This window comes from Puma concolor, chromosome D4, assembly GCF_028749965.1.
Source record: "Puma concolor isolate L17-30 chromosome D4, mPumCon1.1.hap2, whole genome shotgun sequence".
Taxonomy (NCBI): domain Eukaryota; kingdom Metazoa; phylum Chordata; class Mammalia; order Carnivora; family Felidae; genus Puma; species Puma concolor.
This window is the reverse complement of record NC_141679.1, coordinates 66748443-66762769: the sequence shown is the minus strand read 5'-3', so window position 1 is coordinate 66762769 and position 14327 is coordinate 66748443. Positions and strand designations below refer to the sequence as shown.

General features: G+C 37.9%; 1 long non-coding RNA gene across 1 annotated transcript in view; it reads left to right on the top strand.

The window, feature by feature from the left end:
• Nucleotides 1-14327, top strand: part of LOC147574954 (uncharacterized) — a 641937-nt gene that overhangs the window by 159470 nt on the left and 468140 nt on the right. The window lies entirely within an intron of this gene.

The window sequence follows — 14327 nt, the reverse complement described above, 5'->3', positions numbered from 1 at the left end:
TTTTTTCTTCCTCTATCATATTATTCTCAGAGTTTTTTATTTAAAAATTTAAGTAATTTAGGTTATGTTTCTTTTTAAAAACAATATCCTATATTTTTTAAAAAATTAAATTGAAGTTAATTAACAAACAGTGTAGTCTTGGCTTCAGGAGTAGAACCCAGTGATGCATCACTTATATATGACACCCAGTGCTCATCCTGAAAAGTGCTCTCCTTAATGCCCATCACCCATTTAATCCATCCCTCCACTCACACTCTAACAACCCTCACTTTATTTTCTGTCTTTAAGAGTCTCTTATGGCTTGCCTCCCGCTCTGTTCTTATCTTATTTTTCCTTCTGAGCCCCTATGTTCATTTGTTGAGTTTCTCAAATTCCACATGTGAGTGAAATCATATGATATCTTTCTCTGACTAATTTATAATACCCTGTAGTTCTATCCATGTTGTTGCAAATGGCAGGACTTCATTCTTTTTAATCGCCAAGTAGTATTCCATTGTACATGTATACCACATCTTCTTTATCAGTTTGTCAGTTGGGTGGACATTTGGGCTCTTTCCATAATTTGGCTATAGTTGATAGTGCTGCTATGAACATTGGGGTGCATATGCCCCTTCGAATCAGCATTTTTGTATCCTTTGGTTAAATGTGTAGTAGTGTGATTACTAGTTCTATTATTAATTTTTTGAGGAAACTCCATACTGTTTTCCAGAGTGGCTGTATCAGTTTGCATTCCCACCAACAGTGCAAAAGGGCTTCCCTGTCTCCACATCCTTGCCATCATCTGTTGTTCCTATCTCGAGAAACAAGAAATGTCCCCAATACATAACCTAATCTTATAACTAGAAAGAAAGAAGCTAGAAAAAGAACAGGAAATAAAGCCCAAAGCCAGCATAAGGGAAATAATAAACATTAGAGGAACTAAATGGTATAGAATCCAAAGAAACCAAAACAGATAAATGAAACTAAGAGCTGTTTTTTTTGAAATAATAGCTTATGATTCTTTTAGAATTTTAGAAAACTTTAAGATATTAGGTTACTTGGTTTTACTCTTGTTTGATTGCTTCAGCTTTTTAAACACTGCTTAAAATTCTACATTATTTAATTGCTAATTTTTATTTAGGTTTTAAAATTTTATTGTTTTTTTAACCTTTTAATTTTTAAAAAATCTTGTGTTTACTTTTAATTGTAAAAGAGAGATTCATTTTCCCCTTAGAGTTCAGAAAGAGGCAGCAGTGAGCATTTTATAGGATACTACATCACAAAAGAAAGGCCTCCTTTATTCCATTGTCATTCTACTTCTATCTCTGTCTCCTTGAATCTTTTATTTTTCTTAGTAGTAATAGTAGTAAATAATTATTTTCTGGGAATGTCCTTCAAGAAATTTGAGAGAACCACAAGTTCATGATCCTTCCAAGATCCTATATCTATCTAACGAACGAACGAATGAATGAACGAACAAACGACAGCAACAACAAAAAGACCTAAGACCTGAGTGACTTCTTGTAATGGTGTACTTTCTGAAACTATAAGGGGGATAAAATGTTTTAAATTTCTCCAATATGCAAAGCTGTTAGGATATACTGAGTCAACATTTGTCTAAAACAACGAGCTGTCAGCATACTCAAGGAGGTAGTGAAAGATTTGACTGACAAACCACAATAGAGGTTTTGTATAACAGGTTCACAGCCTGATTTACATCAAACATATTTATTCCCAAGATGGAGTTCTTGGGAATTTCTTTCCAGAACGGTCATATATGTATATCATATTATACTGTATATATATATATATATATACATATATATGTATATATATATATATATATATATATATATATATATATATATATATATATATACTGTCACTCCTTTGCATTACTTTCTTTCATCATCATGATCAGTGAGAAGGTGGCTAGAACCCAGTTTATACAAAGTAAGATTTTAAAACATGGCATCAGAGTCATTTCACTGATTCATGGTTTCCTGACTTTGTTGGATTTAGACTTGGTCATTGTGCAGCTGCCCAGAAAGTGGAATGACCATATTGCAGATTGGCCCTTTGGAAAATGCTTAGGGGGCAGATAGACTAGCAATTTGTAAACTTTAGTTGGCTTTCTTAGGAGAGAATGATGTGCTATTCAGAGGGGGACAGAATAACTGAAGGGTGACTAAATGAAAGTGTTTAGAGACTACTGGTTGTGGCTGATCTCTTGTTTCATACCACTATTTAGGCTTCAGGACCAGTCATTTCTGCCTGTTCTTCAATGTCATCAATGCTGATGTCATTTTGATCCAGTTTGTGTCATCCCATGCATGGATTTACATTCCCTTCATTCTCTGAACTATAGCTAGCTCTGGGCTTCTATTTACTAACTGAAGATTTGAGGAAGATACAAAGGAATGACAATGCAGAAAAGGAAAAAAGAATAACCCTAATTAGACTTCAGATCTCACTCTATTTAACCTCCACCATGAGCTTTCATAAAGATTCCTTATCATCCGTCTCTCCCCTAGGCTCTGGTCACCTGTTATGTTAATAGCGTTCACTGTTTCTCATTTAAAAATTATATCTTACATTTGTTATCATCCTTAGTCCCAGAGAAGCATGACTCCATGTACTTGCTTCTGGACCTTGGAAGACATCAGGTTCAGACCAAAACTTAAGTAGTTGCTGTCAGCTAGGGCACAAACAAAGCGTAATGCCAGTTTTTGTTTGTTTGTTTTGTTTGTTTTGTTTTGGTTTTGGTTTTGGTTTTTCTAGTCAAACATCTTGTGTCTTTGGAACATGATGGCCCTAATAGAATCAACCTTAGAATGGTGACCATATGTCGTATTTGCTCAGAATGAGTCTACTTAGCAGAGTTTCCCTGGTGTAATTAGTAATAGTTCACTTTCATTGTCAAGTGTCCTAGCTTGGATGAGAAGAAAAATTATGTAATGCCTTATAAGTGGAGATGAACAAAAGTTATAAAAATAATACTATACTAGAATGAAAAAGTTTAATATTATATAGCTACATAGAACAAGGGTAATCAGCATTTCATATTTGAATAGACTCCAAATAAATCAGATTCTTTTAGTAATACAATATTATAAATTCATGATTTTAACTGAGTTTTAAAAATCTGAAACCAGTTTTCATTCTGTCTTGTAAAGAAAGTAACAAAATATCCTGGTAGTCCAAGCCTCCTTACCTTACTTTCTAGAAACTTTATATTTTTACCTTTCATACTGAGATACACAACCCATCTGGAATTGATTAAATAACAATCTCTGGGCAGATCATGCCATGCTGTTTAGGGTGTCCTAAATTGTTTTCCACAATTTACTTGGAAATTTGTTAATTTGCTTTACATTTATTAGACATCAGAGTAATATATTTTTACTTGTTTTTATTCTCTTCTGTTTTGTCTCACTAAAATCATTAGAAATACATTTTATAGGATTTCTGGGAGCTCATTTACACCCAGTACTAAGAAAATGGACTTTATATTTGTAGTTGTATTTTGGAACTAGAAATATTTTGTGTCATCTACAATCTGCTTGTTTGTATTATAAGAGGAATCTTAATTTTTAAGGAACCTAAAACCTAGTTTTAAATAGTCCTTAGCCATTTTCAGGCACCAATACATTTTTCAAATAAAGTTCTCTCATTTTACCTTATATGTCTCAACTCCTGAATATGTTACTCTAAGTACCAGAATTCGTAACCAGTACTAAAAGTAATGATAAATGATATAAATAATGAAAACAAATCTGTCACTATTTATGAATAATGCTCTATGATGTAGGATACTCAAATGATCTATAGTATTGGACTTAAAAAGTGAATTCATGTCAACTATGCTTCAATTAAAAATTTTAAAAAATTGCAAAAAAGTGAATTTACCAAGATTGCTAAATATCAGTTTAGCATAGAAAAATCATTACATACCAATAACAAGAAAGTAGAAAATAGCATTTAAAGCATAGCATCAAAAATATAAAAATATATGACAAGACATTTATATAAGAAAAATCAATAAAACATTATTGAGAGAAATTTAAAAATACCTAAATTAATGGATTAGAAGATTCAATAGTATAAAGATGTCATTCTCTCTAAATTGAAATATAGGTTCAAGGCTATCTCAATCAAAATTCCAGCAGATTATTGTGAAAATTTATACACAGACACCAAAATATACAAATGCCAACACTAGCTAACCCACCCATAAAGAATAAATAATTTAGAGGGCCAAAATCAAATCTTATTATATAGAGCTATAGCTAAAAAGACAATGTAGTATTTGTGCAAGGATAAGAATAGACTAATGGAACAGTACAAGAGGCCAAAAAGAGATCCAAACATATATGGTCAATTAGTTTATATCAAAAGTGATACTGTAGTGCAGTGGGGAAGAGAGCTTTCAATAAAATCATATTGAGTCAAATAGTGTACACATAGTAAAAAATAAATCCTAACCTTGCCTGATACCGTACACAAAAATTAATTCCAGATGGATTGTATATCTCAGTATGAAAGGCAAAAATGTAAAAGTTCTAGAAAGTAAAGTAGGAAGCTTGGACTCATCAGGATATTTTCCCTATGGATAAAAATAGGAGAGACAAATAAATAAAATTATGCCTCTTTTAAGAGGGATAAAGACCAGGTGAGTCAGTGTTGGATAGGCGATGAAACCATTTATTGCTACATCAGTGTTACATTGTTACAATGAAACAGCATAATAAACAATTATAAAATCTCAGTGGTACACCAAAATAAACATTTATTCAAGTCTATGAGACACCTGGATCCATGTGACCTCAACTAAATTATCTTTATATCTCAAATCAGCTGTGAGTTGGCTTGCTGATTGTGGACTCACTCATTTGTTGGGGATTGACTGACTCATGTAAAGTGGCCTTGGCTGGTGGCAACTGAGGCACCTCAGTTCTGCTTAATGTGCATTTTATCCTCCAGTTGGATAACTTGGACATATTTTCATGATAATAGCAGAGATGGAAAAGAGAGGACTAACCTGAGTGAAAGTGCTTTACTAGTCTCTTCTTGCATTGTATTTCTTTTTTTTTTTATTTTTTATTTTTTATTTTTTTTTATATATGAAATTTATTGTCAAATTGGTTTCCATACAACACCCAGTGCTCATCCCAAAAGGTGCCCTCCTCAATACCCATCACCCACCCTCCCCTCCCTCCCACCCCCCATCAACCCTCAGTTTGTTCTCAGTTTTTAACAGTCTCTTATGCTTTGGCTCTCTCCCACTCTAACCTCTTTTTTTTTTTTTTTTTCCTTCCCCTCCCCCATGGGTTTCTGTTAAGTTTCTCAGGATCCACATGAGAGTGAAACCATATGGTATCTGTCTTTCTCTGTATGGCTTATTTCACTTAGCATCACACTCTCTAGTTCTATCCACGTTGCTACAAAAGGCCATATTTCATTTTTTCTCATTGCCACGTAGTATTCCATTGCGTATATAAACCACAATTTCTTTATCCATTCATCAGTTGATGGACATTTAGTCTCTTCCCATCATTTGGCTATTGTTGAGAGTGCTGCTATGAACATTGGGGTACAAGTGCCCCTATGCATCAGTACTCCTGTGTCCCTTGGATAAATTCCTAGCAGTGCTATTGCTGGGTCATAGGGTAGGTCTATTTTTAATTTTCTGAGGAACCTCCACACTGCTTTCCAGAGCGGCTGCACCAATTTGCATTCCCACCAACAGTGCAAGAGGGTTCCCGTTTCTCCACATCCTCTCCAGCATCTATAGTCTCCTGATTTGTTCATTTTGGCCACTCTGACTGGCGTGAGGTGATACCTGAGTGTGGTTTTGATTTGTATTTCCCTGATAAGGAGCGACGCTGAACATCTTTTCATGTGCCTGTTGGCCATCCGGATGTCTTCTTTAGAGAAGTGTCTATTCATGTTTTCTGCCCATTTCTTCACTGGGTTATTTGCTTTTCGGGTGTGGAGTTTGGTGAGCTCTTTATAGATTTTGGATACTAGCCCTTTGTCCGATATGTCACTTGCAAATATCTTTTCCCATTCCGTTGGTTGCCTTTTAGTTTTGTTGGTTGTTTCCTTTGCTGTGCAGAAGCTTTTTATCTTCATAAGGTCCCAGTAATTCACTTTTGCTTTTAATTCCCTTGCCTTTGGGGATGTGTCAAGTAAGAGATTGCTACGGCTGAGGTCAGAGAGGTCTTTTCCTGCTTTCTCCTCTAAGGTTTTGATGGTTTCCTGTCTCACATTCAGGTCCTTTATCCATTTTGAGTTTATTTTTGTGAATGGTGTGAGAAAGTGGTCTAGTTTCAACCTTCTGCATGTTGCTGTCCAGTTCTCCCAGCACCATTTGTTAAAGAGACTGTCTTTTTTCCATTGGATGTTCTTTCCCGCTTTGTCAAAGATGAGTTGGCCATACGTTTGTGGGTCTAGTTCTGGGGTTTCTATTCTATTCCATTGGTCTATGTGTCTGTTTTTCTGCCAATACCATGCTGTCTTGATGATGACAGCTTTGTAGTAGAGGCTAAAGTCTGGGATTGTGATGCCTCCTGCTTTGGTCTTCTTCTTCAAAAGTACTTTGGCTATTCGGGGCCTTTTGTGGTTCCATATGAATTTTAGGATTGCTTGTTCTAGTTTCGAGAAGAATGCTGGTGCAATTTTGATTGGGATTGCATTGAATGTGTAGATAGCTTTGGGTAGTATTGACATTTTGATAATATTTATTCTTCCAATCCATTAGCAGGGAATGTCTTTCCATTTCTTTAAATCTTCTTCAATTACCTTCATAAGCTTTCTATAGTTTTCAGCATACAGATCCTTTACATCTTTGGTTAGATTGATTCCTAGGTATTTTATGCTTCTTGGTGCAATTGTGAATGGGATCAGTTTCTTTATTTGTCTTTCTGTTGCTTCATTGTTAGTGTATAAGAATGCAACTGATTTCTGTACATTGATTTTGTATCCTGCAACTTTGCTGAATTCATGTATGAGTTCTAGCAGACTTTTGGTGGAGTCTATCGGATTTTCCATGTATAATATCATGTCATCTGCAAAAAGCGAAAGCTTGACTTCATCTTTGCCAATTTTGACGCCTTTGATTTCCTTTTGTTGTCTGATTGCTGTTGCTAGAACTTCCAGCACTATGTTAAACAACAGCGGTGAGAGTGGGCATCCCTGTCGTGTTCCTGATCTCAGGGAAAAAGCTCTCAGTTTTTCCCCGTTGAGGATGATGTTAGCTGTGGGCTTTTCATAAATGGCTTTTATGATCTTTAAGTATGTTCCTTCTATCCCGACTTTCTCAAGAGTTTTTATTAAGAAAGGGTGCTGGATTTTGTCAAAGGCCTTTTCTGCATCGATTGACAGGATCATATGGTTCTTCTCTTTTTTTTTTTGTTAATGTGATGTATCACGTTGATTGATTTGTGAATGTTGAACCAGCCCTGCATCCCAGGAATGAATCCCACTTGATCATGGTGAATAATTCTTTTTATATGCCGTTGAATTCGATTTGCTAGTATCTTATTGAGAATTTTTGCATCCATATTCATCAGGGATATTGGCCTGTAGTTCTCTTTTTTTACTGGGTCTCTGTCTGGTTTAGGAATCAAAGTAATACTGGCTTCATAGAATGAGTCTGGAAGTTTTCCTTCCCTTTCTATTTCTTGGAATAGCTTGAGAAGGATAGGTATTATCTCTGCTTTAAACGTCTGGTAGAACTCCCCTGGGAAGCCATCTGGTCCTGGAGTCTTATTTTTTGGGAGATTTTTGATAACCGATTCAATTTCTTCGCTGGTGATGGGTCTGTTCAAGCTTTCTATTTCCTCCTGATTGAGTTTTGGAAGAGTGTGGGTGTTCAGGAATTTGTCCATTTCTTCCAGGTTGTCCAATTTGTTGGCATATAATTTTTCATAGTATTCCCTGATAATTGTTTGTATCTCTGAGGGATTGGTTGTAATCATTCCATTTTCATTCATGATTTTATCTATTTGGGTCATCTCCCTTTTCTTTTTGAGAAGCCTGGCTAGAGGTTTGTCAATTTTGTTTATTTTTTCAAAAAACCAACTCTTGGTTTCGTTGATCTGCTCTACAGTTTTTTTAGATTCTATATTGTTTATTTCTGCTCTGATCTTTATTATTTCTCTTCTTCTGCTGGGTTTAGGCTGCCTTTGCTGTTCTGCTTCTATTTCCTTTAGGTGTGCTGTTAGATTTTCTATTTGGGATTTTTCTTGTTTCTTGAGATAGGCCTGGATTGCAATGTATTTTCCTCTCAGGACTGCCTTTGCTGCGTCCCAGAGCGTTTGGATTGTTGTATTTTCATTTTCGTTTGTTTCCATATATTTTTTAATTTCTTCTCTAATTGCCTGGTTGACCCACTCATTCGTTAGTAGGGTGTTCTTTAACCCCCATGCTTTTGGAGGTTTTCCAGACTTTTTTCTGTGGTTGATTTCAAGCTTCATAGCATTGTGGTCTGGAAGGATGCATGGTATGATTTCAATTCTTGTAAACTTATGAAGGGCTGTTTTGTGACCCAGTATATGATCTATCTTGGAGAATGTTCCATGTGCACTCGAGAAGAAAGTATATTCTGTTGCTTTGGGATGCAGAGTTCTAAATATATCTGTCAAGTCCATCTGATCCAATGTCTCATTCAGGGCCCTTGTTTCTTTATTGACCGTGTGTCTAGATGATCTATCCATTTCTGTAAGTGGGGTGTTAAAGTCTCCTGCAATTACCACATTCTTATCAATAAGGTTGCTTATGTTTATGAGTAATTGTTTTATATATTTGGGCGCTCCGGTATTCGGTGCATAGACATTTATAATTGTTAGCTCTTCCTGATGGATAGACCCTGTCACTATTATATAATGTCCTTCTTCATCTCTTGTTACAGCCTTTAATTTAAAGTCTAGTTTGTCTGATATAAGGATGGCTACTCCAGCTTTCTTTTGGCTTCCAGTAGCATGATAAATAGATCTCCATCCCCTCACTCTCAATCTAAAGGTGTCCTCAGGTCTAAAATGAGTCTCTTGTAGACAGCAAATAGATGGGTCTTGTTTTTTTATCCATTCTGATACCCTGTGTCTTTTGGTTGGCGCATTTAATCCATTTACATTCAGTGTTATTATAGAAAGGTATGGGTTTAGAGTCATTGTGATGTCTGTATCTTTTATGCTTGTAGTGATGTCTCTGGTACTTTGTCTCACAGGGTCCCCCTTAGGATCTCTTGTAGGGCTGGTTTAGTGGTGACGAATTCCTTCAGTTTTTGTTTGTTTGGGAAGACCTTTATCTCTCCTTCTATTCTAAATGACAGACTTGCTGGATAAAGGATTCTCGGCTGCATATTTTTTCTGTCTAGCACACTGAAAATCTCGTGCCAATTCTTTCTGGCCTGCCAAGTTTCAAAAGAGAGATCAGTCACGAGTCTTATAGGTCTCCCTTTATATGTGAGGGCACGTTTACCCCTTGCTGCTTTCAGAATTTTCTCTTTATCCTTGTATTTTGCCAGTTTCACTATGATATGTCGTGCAGAAGATCGATTCAAGTTACGTCTGAAGGGAGTTCTCTGTGCCTCTTGGATTTCAATGCCTTTTTCCTTCCCCAGTTCAGGGAAGTTCTCAGCTATTATTTCTTCAAGTACCCCTTCAGCACCTTTCCCTCTCTCTTCCTCCTCTGGGATACCAATGATGCGTATATTATTTCTTTTTAGTGTATCACTTAGTTCTCTAATTTTCCCCTCATACTCCTGGATTTTTTTATCTCTCTTTTTCTCAGCTTCCTCTTTTTCCATAACTTTATCTTCTAGTTCACCTATTCTCTCCTCTGCCTCTTCAATCCGAGCCGTGGTGGTTTCCATTTTGTTATGCATTTCGTTTAAAGCGTTTTTCAGCTCCTCGTGACTGTCCCTTAGTCCCTTGATCTCTGTAGCAAGAGATTCTCTGCTGTCAGCTATACTCTTTTCAAGCCCAGCGATTAATTTTATGACTATTATTCTAAATTCACTTTCTGTTATATTATTTAAATCCTTTTTGATCAGCTCATTAGCTGTTGTTATTTCCTGGAGATTCTTCTGAGGGGAATTCTTCCGCTTGGTCATTTTGGATAGTCCCTGGCGTGGTGAGGACCTGCAGGGCACTTCCCCTGTGCTGTGGTGTATAACTGGAGTTGGTGGGCGGAGCCGCAGTCAGACCTGATGTCTGCCCCCAGCCCACCGCTGTGTCCACAGTCAGACTGGTGTGTGCCTTCTATTCCCCTCTCCTAGGGGCGGGATTCACTGTGGGGTGGGGTGGCCTGTCTGGGCTACTTGCACACTGCCAGGCTTGTGATGCTGGGGATCTGGCGTCTTAGCTGGGGTGGGTAGGCAAGGTGCACAGGGGCAGGAGGGGCAGGCTTAGCTTGCTTCTCCTTAGGTGATCCTCTTCAGGAGGGGCCCTGTGGCAGCAGGAGGGAGTCAGATCCGCTGCCGGAGGTTTGGCTCCGCAGAAGCGCAGAGTTGGGTGTTTGCGCGGAGCGAGCAAGTTCCCTGGCAGGAACTGGTTCTCTTTGGGATTTTGGCTGGGGGATAGGCGGAGGAGATGGCGCTGGCGAGCGCCTTTGTTCCCCACCAAACTGAGCTCTGTCGTCCGGGGGCTCAGCAGCTCTCCTTCCCTTTGTCCTCCAGCCTTCCCGCTTTCTGAGCAGAGCTGTTAACTTATGACCTCCCAGACGCTAAGTCGCGCTTGCTGTCGGAACACAGTCCGTCAGGCCCCTCCGCTTTTTGCAAGCCAGACTCGGGGGCTCTGCTTGGCCGGCGAGCCGCCCCTCCGCCCCGGCTCCCTCCCGCCAGTCCGTGGAGCGCGCACCGCCTCGCCGCCCTTCCTACCCTCTTCCGTGGGCCTCTGGTCTGCGCTTGGCTCCGGCGACTCCGTTCTGCTAATCCTCTGGTGGTTTTCTGGGTTATTTAGGCAGGTGTAAGTGGAATCTAAGTGATCAGCAGGACGCGCGGTGAGCCCAGCGTCCTCCTACGCCGCCATCTTCCCCCAACCTGCATTATATTTCTTAATGCTGCAGTGATCAAATCAAGCCACATGTGTAGGACCAAATCAGAGTAGGCAAGCCTAGGAAAGAGTGAAGAATTGGGGTCATTAATATAATTAATATACCACAATTGTATAAGATCACTTAGCTCACCAATAGTCGAGCTGAGGTTTAATTCACAACTCTTTAAGTTTGGTACTCATTCCAATGCACTGTTACTTCAAAGACTGTTATATAATCTTTATAAAATCACAATCATTGTGCTAAAAACTCAGGGTCTTCAAGGGGCATTTGATAGTAGTCAGTTATCTGATTGATCAATGTTCTCCCTTTATTCTGTGGCCATTTAAAAGCTCAGTAAGGATGTTTTGTCTTCTGTTTTTCATATAACTGAAATATTTGGAGAGATTTCTGAAAATAATTCAGTTACTTTACAAGCTCAGAGGCCCTGTAGGAAGGCATTTCTATAGTTTTTAATTGCAGTATTTGCTATGTAATTCGAGGGCAATCTGCAGAAGGAATGCAGGAGGCAAATAGTCTCCTACAATTCTACTTGCACAAAGGCTGCTCAGCAATCAAGTGTTTTATGGGCCCAGATAACTTGAATTAATTAAAATTTTTTTCACCTCATTTTTTGGTTCCCAATTAGTACATAGAACTTGGAGAATCAAACCCTGGAGAACTAGAAAGTTTCTTAACTTCTTTATGTTCCAGAATCACAGCATTAAATTGTTAAGGGAGTTGGAAAGTCCCTGATAGCAACAGGAGACTTTAGTAGTCTTAGATCTAGGGATAACCCTTTGGAAGGTTTAGAGAGCAGAGCATAGGTGGTGATTTTGGCAGAAAAAAATCTTTGTCATTATTTTCCTTAGGCAGTTATTTTTATATTTTTACCAAAAGCTCTGTATGTTGAGAATTTGTGAATGAGGAAAGATCTGGCTTGATTTTTTGCAAACCAAGAGCATCCATATCCTTTTTCATTGCAATTTCTGAATAAAAATACCTCTGCATAACCCACTCTAATACAGTTTTCATGGAGAATTACCATAATTACAAAATTCAGATTCTTTTACTTTTCTGAGCACTGCACAAAGATTCACAAGCAAGACCATGCTGGAGATCAACTTTAAATAGTGAAGCATACATTAGTCAAAGAGGAAGATACTGATCACATGTGCTGAGGTAAATGAGAGCAGACCTTATCCATCTCTTTCTGTATCCTCCGATTTATAAAACCGATTCATGGGTCTCAGCTAGGCCAGGAGACCAGAACAGGAGACCAGATATTTACTTTTAAAAGAAGTACTTGTTGATAAGGAAAATATTGAGTTGAAATGAGCCCAAAATGTGGGACGGAAGTTTTCGATTTGCTTTTGAGTTTCTCATTTATCTCAGACAAGTCATTAAACTCCTTCAAGCATCCATCAGCTTTAAAATTAGAATGTTGGGGTAGAACTCTGATTTGTTCTGGCTCTGACATTTGGGAAGGAAAAGGGAAGAGATTGTTGGAAAACACTTGGCTATCTTAGCCCTGGCATCTGAAGTCATTTTAGGGAAAGTATCTCAATAAAATAACTTAGGATAGGTGAGACTCTTACAAGCATTGTAAAGGAAGGATAAGGGAAAGAATAGGGACCCAATCTGCATGAGAAAAAGACATCATTATTTTATTTATAAGAAAAGACCAGACAGTAGTGAAGAAAGAAGAGAAAGCAAGAAGAGCAAGAGCTAGAGTAGGAAAACTGGGTGCTGAGTGGGGAAAGACCACTAGAGAAGCCCTCAGTAGAAGCATGGTGTGTGCTGACCCAAATGAACTTTAAAAAGCAGAAACCTTTAACAATCACCTTTCTGGAAATAATCAGTCAGGTGTTTCCTATTCACCTATGGATTGGAGGTTGACATTTTAATAGATTATGAAGAAGTACTAAGTTTTTTACCTGAGCCAGTGTGAACCAGCACTGGGTTAGCATAGGCAGGTATAGCTCTGAAAGAAAAGCAGGGAGATGATGAAATCATAAACGTTTTGTGATGTTCTGAAATATTAGAGAGGCCATGGAATTGGGTGGTGGAAAAAGAATTTTAAATTAATCTAGGAATTGTCATCTTCCTGTATAGATTACAAAAAAACCCCAAACAAACTGATTTCAAAGAGGCCAAGTGATTTGCCTGATTATGCACACCAGTAAGTAGCATGGTTGGATTTAGAGTCCAATTCTTACATTCAGAGGACAGTGGTCTAAAACCCTACAGAAGATGATTGGGGAACACCTCAACCTCTCCTAAGAGTACAAATGGTCATTGCCTTCCCCACCTCACTCTATGTCAAATATTTAAAGCTAAGAGTTCATCGTCTTTGTTTCTTAAATGAACTGGTTTCTTTAATGTTACAGATAAGGGTGCAGATCTAAATGAGCAGTTGAGGAATCTTAGGCTTTTAAGTTGGCACAGGGACCAATAGTGAAAATGTTCTTATTTGAATATGTACCAAACATTGTCCATGTTCAAGGGAGTGGTGTGTTATTAAAAATCTTGAATGTAAGTTATTCTTTGCCTGTATTATGGGGAACAAGATCTGGAGAAGCTCAGTTGTACCAGGGGTGGGAGCCAATGGGATGTGCACATATGGCTATTGTTCAGTGTAATATACTTGAGTAATGTAGGTATATATAAAGAACGAAGCTGTACTTGAGACAGTGGCATACAGTTTTGATGACTGGATAAATATTCATGAAAAACAAGACTGGAGTTGGTGAGAAAGGTAACAGCATGTAGATGAACTGTTGGTTATAGACATAAAAATATAAAATGGCATGATAAGTATGAGAAATGACAAGCTGGTTGTTGTTTCAGACCAGAGTCTGGAGCTGGAGTGTTGGAAGATGAGGTTGGAGAAGTAGGCAGTGATGAGGATGTGAGGCTTGAGTGTGTGTGATTGATTGCATTTGAACTCTACTTATAGGACAGTGGTTTTTAAACATGTTCCCATATGTGACTAATTGTGAGATACATCACAAGTAATTAGAATTGCATTATAAAATCCTGAACTTTGAAAATCAGTTTGTTTCTAAGAAAGCGTGGGCTCAGGATGATTCCATATTCAAAAATGCCTTCTTGGAAATGGAAATCAGGTAGTGCGATAGTGATTGGACACAGGTTTATCTTCTGTTTATAGTGTACCGCATATCCATGTGTTACAACACATAATTAGCAGGTTTATGAAATGCAACTAAATCCTTTCTCCACGTAACGTTTTACAAAATTTCTTTTCTTTCCCCAGCAAGCCTCCTGTGGTCCTTAACTCGATTAGGTAT